The following is a 12,760-nucleotide window of genomic DNA, read 5'->3' on the forward strand; positions in this document are numbered from 1 at the left end:
TCTGATAGGCCTTTCAGACTTATATATCTTCTACTCAAATTGGCTTTCCTGGATCCTATTTCACTTTTTTTTCTTACTGCAGCCCTAAACAGTTTGCTTGCACCAATCCAGCCCTTTGTGTTGTTTTAATACAGAGCTGTTTTCTGTCTGAGTGCCTACTAAATGCCACAGTTTTTCATTTCAGGCTTTTGAATAAATGACCACTGCCTCTTTTTCATTTCTTATGGGGACCTATTGTGGCATCATAGAACACTATGCTGTATTTCTACCCAGTTATGGAGGTTGGAGGAGGGGGTGGATTGTGTATGAGTAAGTCAGTTTTGTAAATAACACTAAGGGTATTTATTTGTGCTGCATTGCATCTCCAGTAAACAGTGGATAACACTAGTTTATATTTGGATTGGACTACTTCCCAGAAAAAATATTAGAATCAAGGCGAAAGAATGACGGCGAGGAAGGAAGTGAACAAATTCTGTGTGATTGATAAAGGCCTGTGACCCTTTCACACACAGTCTGTAACACACAAATGACTGGGCATGCACACACACTTATAGTCACATACACTTACACACACAGGCGGTGACACACACAAACCCTGTAATTGAATATCGTGCAGAAAGCAAACATTCTCCTGTAAACATATCATCTGTCACCTCTACAGCTTAATCCATATTCTTTATGCCAAATGGAGAAACACACCCGCACACACACAACCCTGCAGCCTGTCAAACAAACAAATGAGGCTGGAGCCCCTGTGAAAGTCATCACCATGACCATCCCAGCTTCATCATCACGTTAGCCTGCTCCATTACACAGCAACACGATCCAGCCTGAAATCAATTAGCTGGCCATGCTAGCACTGTGAAGTGTACACTCCCCAATCTTTGTTTTGGTTTGATGGAAAACAATGTCTAGCGCCCAGAAGGGAATTTTAGTTGTGTGGGCGCCACGTCTCTGACCAGATGAAAGATGCTTTGTACTGGCTCTGCGATGACGCTGAGTGAGGCAAAATGATGACTTTGGTTGTTTGTTTATCTGCAGTGTAGTTTCAAGAACTGATAAAACATTTCTAATAATGTTTCTTTTTTGTTTTAAATCACAAAAATGATGTCAGTACGATAGAGCGTCATTTCAATCGACCTAATATCTGCTCAGATTTTAATGATGTGCTATCATGCAGATCATTAGTTAATTAGTGAATTAGACAAGTAAAATGTCATTTAGACTAAAGACAATGAAGTAAAGTTTCAGCACACAATATGGGCACTATACAACCAACCAGAGTAGCAATCAGGTGTGTTCACTTACATCTTCAACGAGTCCCTGGCGAAGTCTGTGGTCCCCACATGCTTCAAAAGATCCACCATCATCCCTGTGCCCAAGAACAGCAAACCCTCATCCCTGAACGATTACCGGCCAGTTGCACTGACCTCAGTAGTAATGAAGGTGTTTGAGAGGCTGCTGAAGAACATTATCTCCTCCTCCATCCCAGACACCACAGATCCGCTGCAGTTCGCCTACAGATCCAACAGATCCACAGAGGATGCCATCGCCCGCGTCCTACACACCACTCTCAGCCATGTGGACAAGAAACAGGGTAACTATGTGCGAATGCTGTTTGTTGATTACAGTTCAGCATTTAACACAATAGTGCCCTGCAGACTGTTCACAAAGCTGAGGGATCTGGGACTTAACAGCCGTCTGTGTGCATGGGTGTTGGACTTCCTCACTGGCAGAACTCAGGTGGTGAGGGTGGGTAGGTGCTTCTCCAACAGCATCACCATCAACACAGGAGCACCTCAGGGATGTGTCCTCTCGCCACTGCTCTACTCCCTCTACACTTCAGACTGTGTGGCCACCCACGGCTCCAACACCATTGTGAAGTTTGCTGACGACACAGTGGTGTTGGGTGCCATCTCCAACAACGATGAGGCGGCCTACATGGATGAAGTGAAGAATCTGGCATCGTGGTGCCAGGACAACCACCTCCAGCTGAACGTCAGCAAGACCAAGGAGGTGGTGGTGGACTTCAGAAGGGGTCAGCACAGAGACTACAAGCCCATTATCATCAATGGAGCTCCAGTGGAGAGGGTGCAGTCCTTCAAGTATCTTGGTGTCCACATCTCCTCAGACCTGACATGGGCTGCCCACATTCAGGTCCAGACCAAAAAGGCTAGGCAGCGCCTGTACCACCTACGACAACTGAGGAAGTTCAGGGTCTCTCCAGAGATCCTCAGGATTTTCTATACAGGCGCTGTGGAGAGCATCCTCACACAGAACATGACATCGTGGTTTGGGAACAGCTGTGTGAAGGACCAAAAAGCTCTCCAGAGAGTGATCCATACAGCAGAACGCTGCTGCAGGATTGCTTTCCCCCCGCTTCAGGACACCTACACCAGGAGATGCCGGACTAGAGCAGCGCAGATACTGAAGGACCCGTCCCATCCTGGCAACAAACTGTTCCAACTTCTGCAATCTGGTAGAAGGTTCCGCATCTTCCGGGCAAGGACAGAGAGACTCAAGAGGAGCTTCTATCCCCAAGCCATCCGTGCCCTAAACACACACACCCGCCCTCTCACATCATCTATAATTGACTGAGTCAGGACTCTTCCAGACACTAAACCAAGGCACAATGTACATTTCAATTCCTTTAATTTTAAATATGTTTATATTGTCGTGTCAGGCTACATTTCACTGTGTGTTATACTTGTATAACTATGCATGTGACAAATAAAGAGTCTTGAACCTTGAACCTTGAATTAATTAGCTGTTAAAGCAGGGGTGGGCAATTCCAGGCCCCGAGGGCCGGTGTCCTGCAGGTTTTAGATCTCACCTTGGGTCAACACACCTGAATCACATGATTAGTTCGTTACCAGGCCTCTGGAGAACTGCAGGAGCTAATTTAGCCATTTAAATCAGCTGTGTTAGTTCAAGGACACATCTAAAACCTGCAGGGACACCGGCCTTCGAGGCCTGGAGTTGCCCACCCCTGTGTTAAAGTGTCTTTATTGAAATCATAATGGTCTTTTGCCAGATTTGATTGCAGACTTTTTATTTTAATAGACAAATTAAGCATGGCATGCCAATAGTTCCACAGCATAGAGCTCTCATTTTTTCATCAGAATTAAATATTTTACAATAATCACCATTTGTTTTACTTATAACTCAGCATTAGTTAAGTTTGGCATGTTAATCGCCAACTTAATTTTGCTGATTTTTGAGAGAACATAACGGTGCACACTTTTAATCCTTAATTGAATTAAATTCAGGTACTTTACACTATTAGAAAGAAAACCCCAGAAAAACTCCCTTTAAACAGAAAGAAATTTGTGGTACAGGCTCAGGACGTGGGCAGCCAACAAATAATACTTCCTTTAGGCTGATTTATATTCGCTATGTTGCTGCCAAATTAAGCTACTGCTTTCTTCTTTCAAGAATAAGAAAATGAACATTTTAATTAAACTAATGTATTGGAAACAAAACAAAACAAAAAACAAAATGAAGGTTTCAGAGTGAACTGATCAAAACTCTGGACTGAAGTCTGAGATGCTGTGGCATCACCTTAACCCTGTATTTACCAAGGACCTGTTGACCCGTCGATTTTACAAGCATTTTGTAATTTACCCTAACTCCATTACTATTTGTGCTAGAGACAAAATTCAGATGGTTTCAGAAGGAAGAGAAGTTGCGCTTTTTTATTAGTCCTTTATTTATCCAGGTAAAAAATCTCATTGAGATTAAAAATCTCATTTCCAAGACAGACCTGGCTTTAAACCGATTTGGTGTATCATAGGCAAGGCACGGCACTCACAAGGCACTTCTGTCTGAACATGCACAGGTGCGCTTCACATTATCATAATCCTCATTTTGGGCTAGAAAGAAAATTCAAAGGGTTCCTAAAAGATGAGAACTTTGTCTAATATTAACATTTTCTTAATAATATGAAACATAGAAGTGTGGTAAATATTAAAAAAAAATCAGGACAAATACTTTTTCACTACACTGTGTGTACTGTTTCATGTAGAAGCAGAAGTTTACCCGTACCCTTTCCATGAAGTGAAATGTTGTGTTTTACATTTTCTTATTAAATTTTGCACCTCTTCAAGGACATAAAATGAATAACAACATATGCCAAGGAAAAGCATGATTGATTGTGACACAGTTAGGACGACACTGACATCTTAGAATTGGAACTCGGCAGCATGGCGGTTGAATAATCACAGGAAGGAAACAACACTCGGAAAGACGTGTCACAGCAGCAGCGATACAATTCAGAATTCTTGCTCAAATCTTCCGAGGATGGACGATTGAGGCTGCATCAAGACATTTTACTCAGGCAACCTTAATTTTACTACTCGTTTCACCTCCACGCCATCTTTTCCTGCAACAATCATCAGCGCAGCAGAACCTTTAAAAGACCTAGGCACAAGCCATGCAGCATGACCGACTGCCTGCCCGATTTGGACACAAAGCTCTTTCCAACAGGTTGGCAAAAAAGAAAGCAGTGCTATTTTTACTCTATATGTGCCAAACAAGCATGTCAGTACAGTAAGTCCCCTAATCACAGTCAGCTGTTCTCTATCAGCACAATTATTTTCCTCTTCCTTGGCTCTTTAAATCTGCAGTAGGCGTGAGTCAGAAATATACTCCAAATTTTATCTGCCACATAAATCTATTTCATGTCCCACTTGAGCGTTCGTGTTTCTGTTTGTGCGAGTCGCACATAAACATCTGACTGTTTGCCGCTGCTTCCTGTTTGTGGCCTCATATTTGAACCCTGAAAAGATTTGTTTCGTACTTGTCATTGTCTTGTGCCACATGTTCTCAAAATCAGACTTTGTTTCACCAATGCAAAGGCATATTTTTGGAAGTTTCTAACTATAATTCTGATTGGCTGTCTAAACAGTATCTGTGATCTCTTGAACTGTAACTGTAACTATCCTCATAATCTGGTTTTGGGTTTAAAAGTACCCTACAATAAATATGGCACTGCATGCTGTACAAACATTTCAGTCGTTTGGGTCTCAGGCTGACATTTGACAGAAATCTGCAACAAACATTATTATTACAACTTTTGATCAGTTGTAGGTCAGACTTGGGCTTCAAGGAAACCTCTGTTTGGTCGCATGTGAACATGGGAGGAGATGATGCCAAGAAGGACAGCATAGATTACTTAAAACCTCATACTGAGCAAAGAAGTGGCGTCTAATTTGGAACACCTCAAATTAACTTAGTGGGTGGTAGTGTGTGCATGTGTGTGTGCGAGAGAGAACGAGAGAGAGTGTGTGTGTGCATGTGTGTGTGCGAGAGAGAACGAGAGAGAGTGTGTGTGTGCATGTGTGTGTGCGAGAGAGAACGAGATAGTGTGTGTGTGTGCATGTGTGTGTGCGAGAGAGAACGAGATAGTGTGTGTGTGCATGTGTGTGTGCGAGAGAGAACGAGATAGTGTGTGTGTGTGCATGTGTGTGTGCGAGAGAGAACGAGATAGTGTGTGTGTGTGTGTCGGGTATTCAGTGGACTCAATTAACTACACACAGGTTAATGCATCCTCACGTCTGAATACTGTATGTTTTCGTATATACGTGTGTGTGTGTGTGTGTGTGTGTGTGTGTGTGTGTGTGTGTGTGTGTGTAGCAGTGAGTAAAGTGCCTTAAGGCAGACCGTGGTATTGATGGAGATTACTAACACTTAGCTGACACCACTGAGACTGCAAAGGGAGTAAAAGGGAGTAAATGATTTAGAAGCACTGGCCTTAATGTAATGAAAGAAAGACCCTGCCTGTCAAGAACACACGCACGCACTCCCATATTACCTACCTATGGGTGGGTGCTAATCCTGTGAGCTTACATCTCCATTAACACTAACCCTGCACCACAAACCTACTCTGCCAGCTAGCTAGCACTTTGTGTCTCCCCGAGGATATCAGTGACCCTCTCTCAGTCTTTCTCTGGTAGGCGCACAGACACACAGCCCAAAGGGATGTCAGTATGTGTTCACAGCATAGTCATCCCAGAATGTATGGGTGATAGTTTATTAAAAGTGGGTTTTGGCCAAGTTAAAGCCATAGAATGTAAATGATGCTGTATTTGGGTATAAATTAATGTTTTAATTTGCAGCAGCCCTGTTTCAAAAAATCCAATTACAACTCAGCTCAGCAATAAAAACATAATGTTGATCATATAAAGAAAACAGTCTGTATCAAACTTGTTAAATGTTTTCTGATAATGGGCTAGTTTGTCCAGTTACTTTTGACAGCTAAAATAGGTGACTGGATGAATGGCTTTACCAGTTAATCCAAGGCATGGGGCACCTTTGTTAAACCTTTGCATTCAAGCTGTGTTTCAGTCAGTTTGTGTGCATGAAATGTCTTTTCAGTATCAAATCCAGGCTATTTCCAAAATTGTACTATGGAGTCAGTAGAAAATGAGATTTGAGTAAAATTAATCAAATTTTGTTTGATTCGTTCCTTTTTTGTCACCAGTTTGTGCAGCAATTAAGAGAAAGTGAAGATAAAACCTCCCAATGAAATGTGCTCCAAAATCATACCTGCTGTTGTAAATGACCATCGTTTGAAGTGACACTTCTGACCCAGTCTCACCAGATACTGGCTGTCCTAAGACAAAAACAGGATTTGCTGCATAGCCGTGGTATTGAATAACATTAGATTCTAGACATGTGCCTCATAAATATATAACTGAACGTACATCCCAGCAGAGCTGATTTATGATCTGTTTGTAGGTAACAGACTGTGTGTGTTTTCCCAGTGTCTGAATTCTCAGTACCACCACTGAATCTCACACACACACTCACACTGTTACATATTATACAGCACCATAATAAAGGAATTAGTTCAACCAGCCCCCTTGCAGTAAAGCCTAATTGAATTAGCGCTAACTAGGCATTAGGCCCTTTACTGCACAGGTAACCCAGAAACAGTGGCATGAGCACTCAGGACATTATACATTTGTGTGTGTGTTTGCATGTCTGTGCGTGTACGTGTGACTGGAGTTCAACCATGTGAGACTCACTTAAGCTTCATAACCTTTAAATGAGGACACGTTTTCAGTATTGTTTCTCCTTTAAAGGGCGAGTTCATTTGTAAACTGGGTTCACAGTTAAAGATGTTTTTGGTGCCTGACACAAAGGGTGGAAAAGCCACCAGATTAGATTTACTGCAAAGTGCGATGGCTTGCAAATAAGAATCATTTACAACAAGACAATTAGGTTAAGATATAGATTACTATTCTCATTTCTTTACATAGCACCCGCAGTAGTAAAAACATTGGTAATAGATATGACCGGCTATAGGGCTGCTCTGCTCTGATTGGTTATTGTCATCCAGCCATAGCAATTCTTTTACTCTGAGCCTTTTTTCCATACCTGCACAATTTAATCTGAAAACAACAGACAGTTTATTTATTTTGTTTTATTTTTCTTTCCCTTTTTTACTTTAGTGAAACTAAAAACAGGATTAGTTTTGTTATGTGATTTCCATTTAGATCAGGAGTCTCAAACTTAAATGAGCTGTGGGCCATTGCTGTGGCCATCTCACCGGAGGCCCACTTTAGTTTTCAAGTAGTACAAAACAAACAAAAAAACACCCACAAATATTTACCAAAATGCCGTGTTTTGTTTGTTTGTTTTAGATTTGAACTATTGTATAAGAAGACAAAACTGCGAACGCAGATTTAAACTAACTGAAGCCTTTCATCGAACGACCAAATAAACGCACTGGTCCTCTCCTTCTGTCCTCACACGTGGCGGCGCGTCTGTTATCATTTTGTTCATATTTAACCAAATCAAACTGCAGACATTATTGTTTATTTGTGACTCTGTCAGTGAACTAACACAGCCGATCCCTCAGCATGTTTGTGCTCTCTGCTCATATCGTCTCCATATTCAATCATTTTTGGCTTTTTAAAGAACTTATTTTAACATAACTCTGGACAACAAACAAAAAAAGTCACTTCAAGGGACAAACTGCATTATATTTCTTCACGTCAATGTATGGGCCGCAAGTAGGGGTGACGCGGGCTGCAAGTGGCCCCTGGGCCGCAAGTTTGACACCCCTGATTTAGATAGGTAAAAAAAAAAAAAAATCCACATAAAGGGGTAGATGTGAACCTTCCCCTACCCTAAACTGATAACTGGAGACTTGGTGGACATTAAAAGCTTAAAATGAATTTGTTTTTGTTTTGCTGCATCTAATCTCAGTAAACATCCTCAGTTTGACGGTCTACAGTAATATTTTAAAGCACTCATTCTGGCGTATCTCTTTGAGAGGTGACTGTGACGTGCACGCATGCTGTTGCAGCATGATTAAATCTTTAAGTAAAGTAGCACTGACTGGAGGGATAAGTAGGGCCAGTATGTGAGGGCTAACAGCTGGGTGGAGAGTGGCTTTTAATCCTGCTGGGTTTAACATCATGAGTGAACAACAACAATCTTCCTCCAGCCACTGAATCATCTTTTCATTTCCAAAGATTTACAGGCAAAAATTAAAAAATGGAGGTCAGAGGTCAATAAAAACATGCTGATGCTTGTGCTGCTTATAAAAACACAGTGAAAAGATAAAGTTGTATTAATTAAATTTGCATTTAAAATAAAGACGGTATGCACAGTATTACTTCATTAAAACAACAAAGTTAGAACTCTGCCAGTGTTTGCACAGATCAGGATGAAAGTGCGCGAAAGTATAGACAGTTTTGCTTTTTTAGCACAAATTAGTCAATAAGTATCATTTAGGGGTGAAAGTTAAGAAATTCTTCATTGTCAACGAGAAACATGAGAGCTAGTTAGGTAACGTGAGCTAATGTTGAGCCATTGCTTGTTTTCTTTAGTGTCAGTGACCTTAGTGATCTAGAGCAGTAGTGATAAACACACACTTTATGGAATGATTTAATCATAACTTATTTCCAACGTGAGTTCAGATCACCTAATGTGGACAGCCGAAGCCGAAAACTAAAGGAGAGAATAACTATAATATAAATGGTTTAAGATTTTCTTTCAAAAAAATGACCAGTTGCATTCCCATGTGTGCATTTAAAAAGTTTTTGAGTACAGTGATGTGGTCAGTGTGATGATGGACAAAATCCACAGTCCGTTTTGTGGAAACAATGCATTCTTAGGCTCACGTGAGGCTTTAACACGTGCATTTAGTGAAGGGAAAGGGGTCATTTTCAGAGTTACAGTCTTTTTAGCAGAAAATACAGTCTACTTTTTAGTTGACAGGGAAACAGGAAATGTTGCACTGAAATAACTGTATATTATGACGGGACAAATTTGTCTTAGCAGTAAAGCCTCATATTAGCTATAATTGAATGTTACATTTTTACACAAAGAGAGGATGAGGGAACTTTATCATTCGTAAGAAGCAGACGCAAATAGTTTTCTCCCAAAAAAGAAAAACAGGTCTGCTGATACTGTTGAAGAGATTTATACCTTCTGAGCTTCTCTGCCATCTATCATTGGTCGTTTCAGCCTAAAGCTATTGGCCTTCAAATACCGATATTGGTCAAAGCCTGCCCTGATAAACCTAAAGCTCCTCCTAACCTTCTGCCATGCTCTTATCATCCAGAAAAGCCACACCAGTCAAAACCTTTGATCTGCCTGGCTCACTTGCTATCAGGAAGCAGACGGCTATGTACTCCTGTATTGCTCCCTTCCTGATTTCTTAGTTTTTTGCGTGTTTGTCACACTTCATATAAAAAATAAAATACAACATATTTTGGTAATCTGAAAACATTTAAGTGTGACAAATTTGCAAGAACCCTAAAGTACACTGCATGTTTGTTGTGTGCGTCTGTGTGCATGTGTGGTTGAGTGTGCATGTGCATCCTGAGGCCTGGCAGATCTCAGCTCCGCTGTAGGCCAGTGACAGGTGCTAATGCTGAGGCGAGAGGTTACACGAGCCTCCGTTCTCCCTGCTCTGATAACACTGAGCAAAAGCATACAATCAGACACACACACACGGCGGCTTAGCTTCCTGATAACTTCACTTCAGCAGCGGCTTGTGTGTTTATGCGTGTTGCACCGATGGATCGTTTTGCACAGATTCTCCTGAAGCTCCCCCGAGCCTTACTTTCAAACCTTTGTAAAAGCCTGTGTTTTGCAATAGAGGTGAGATGTTATTATGCTTTGCACATTGCTGGATTTGATGCTGGATAACTGGGTTGTGAGTGTGTCTTTGTAAAGGCTGAATTGAATTTTGTAGTTGTAAAGAGCTTAGTGTTGCAGAGCAAAGTGTGCTTCATTGCTTATAAAGATACAACTCACTAAAATCACCAGCTGACCATGGGATTGCCAAACGGTTACGCTTTCATTAGATCATTTTTTCCTAAGATGTTCACACAAGTCTAGTGGCTTTATGGGGTCAATGATGATAACGTGATATGAATTTTAATCTTTGGATGCACTTCTTTCAATTGAGTGTAACAAAGTGTGGCATTAGCAGGTAAACAAACAATTGATTGAATTTATTTACCCTCTCCAGAAGCTGCTTGTGTTAACATATCGGTCCTCGTTTTCATATTTACCAGTGATCTATCTATATCCATCTGTTTCTTCTGTACTTGAAGCCTGGACACACGGATTGGATGTTAATCTTTCCAAGAAAACAAAGATCTCTTCTGTCCTGGTCTTCACTTTTTCCTTTGATCCCATCCTGTCTGTGTCTCATTGGGGTTTTCCTGATACCCACAAGACCACTAAGAAACCTCCCTGTATGTGTCCACTTGTCTAAATCAGAGTGTGTAGAAGAAGTGTGAAGCAGCATTCATCTTTTTAGATTTGTTCAGCAAATTTATTAACCCAAAGGATTTCTTTGTGTTAACTTTGAACAGACAAAGGTCAGGGGTATTTCAAGTCATGAAGCCTTTAGTGTCATGAGTTCTCTAAATTTCACGCAGATTTCTCCAAGGAGCTCATTAAAGTTTCACTTAATTTACTGAACTTATTTTATTAATCCTCTGAGGCGAATGTAATTATCTAGTGCTGAACTAGAAGAAGAATTTACAGCATGATTGTACAAAGTTCCCTGTGTTTCTTGTGTGGGGTGTTTTGAATTTTTTTTAACTCAGTAACATTTTAGATGTTTTTTTTGTCAAAAACAAAAAGATGTGCAATAACTCCTTTAAAAAATGAGATACCAATATTTATTTATACTGTAACAGTTGCTGGAATCAGGGATTGTGTAAAATGGCAGGATCTGTGTAAGCACTGATCATATGGTGTGTGTGTGTGTTACCAGTTCAACATTTGGACAGACGTTGGGTGGATGAACTGTTTTGCACTAAAGTTTGTAGAAGCTGTGATGAAGCTTGACAAAGCGATTTGTTGGAGTCTCCAAATGGCCTTAACAGATACTAAGCTCAGACCAAAATCTAACCTGCCACTACCAACACATTTCTTATGTATGTGACTGATTCAAAGCTCAAAGTTCACTTTCTACCTGTTAAAATAAATATCAGTCTCGTTCAGTTTTTTTAGGTAATTTTGGTCCTCTGTAGCTCGAAAGGACAGTTGAAAAACTGCAAAACTGAATAGATCTTCATGTCTTTTAAATCCTGTTTGAGGGGCAGTACAGCTGGAGTTCATGTTGTCATTTATAGCCATCTCTACTCATTTCTGTAGTGCTCTTTGTAGGGTAGTCTTAAATTATTTTCCCACCTCATTGTGGCTTTACAAAATCCTTAGTTCAGCTTTTTAAAAAAAAACCAAATACAGGATTTATCCATAGAGAACATTTTCTGTTCTGAGGTGCGAACATGCTTTTTGATTCTGTAAATCTCTGAGATTGCCTCACTTTTGGAGGGAGCCCCAAGTGGCCATTAGAGGAACTGCAGTGACACTTTTACGTGAACTTGATTTTTCAGCCCTTGAAGTTGCTGCGTTTCTGGTCTTTATGCTGAGTATCCAAGTTCATCCTCTAGATGCACTTTTTGTTTAATCCCTGAATGTTTCACTACTCGAATGTTCATTTCACCACTCGCACACGATTTTGAACCAGCAAACAGTCACAATGATAATATGAAGCTAGTTAGACTCAGTGATTTTTTCGCACTCCTGTCTGTAACATATTTCTGGGCATCAAGAACGAGAGAGATGCGGATATGCAGCACTGATGATGATGATAAGCTGACTTTGAAGCCAGGAGGTCATGTGTTTGTTTTGTTCGTTAGCGTGATGAGTCGCCGGAGCACCTTACCAACACCACTGCTAAATCTTCCCTTATCACCTCTGCTTGCAGGCATAATGACCCAGTCAAATGAACACACTAATAGAATAAAACAGTTGTTTGACTGCCTGCATGCCTGCTTGCTTGGCTGCCTGCGTTGTCACACACACACACACACACACACACACACACACACACAGAGAGAGCAAGTTGCAGACTCTCTGGCTCCAAACTGCAAGATCTCTCTGATTGCAGAAAATACAACAGACAGAAAGGAGAAAGATTAAGATGCAGCACCGGCCTGTGTGGATTTGGTTTGACAGGCATGAAGATTGTGTTGTACTTACAAGTTTCTGTGTGTGTGACTCAAAAGCAGCTGATCTACAGGGTTAACACAGATTCATTTACGTTGGCTGTAGGACGGACATGTGAGTGATATATCTGAAAATGGCAACATGTTTTAATATTTTCATTTGCAGTAGAGCTGCAGTATTTTCACGATTAGATTTTGTTTTTAAAATGTATATATTAAAGGAGAAAAGATAATATAATACACAGATTTGACACAACGAAGCATTCGTACAT

At 40.8% G+C, this 12,760-nt stretch overlaps 1 protein-coding gene across 1 annotated transcript in view; it reads left to right on the forward strand.

Annotated features, from left to right (window-relative positions):
- The window catches only part of bcas3 (BCAS3 microtubule associated cell migration factor), a 318,948-nt gene that overhangs the window by 276,145 nt on the left and 30,043 nt on the right, over window positions 1–12,760 (forward strand). The window lies entirely within an intron of this gene.

Source organism: Rhamphochromis sp. 'chilingali', assembly GCF_963969265.1.
Source record: "Rhamphochromis sp. 'chilingali' genome assembly, chromosome: 8".
Lineage (NCBI taxonomy): Eukaryota > Metazoa > Chordata > Actinopteri > Cichliformes > Cichlidae > Rhamphochromis > Rhamphochromis sp. 'chilingali'.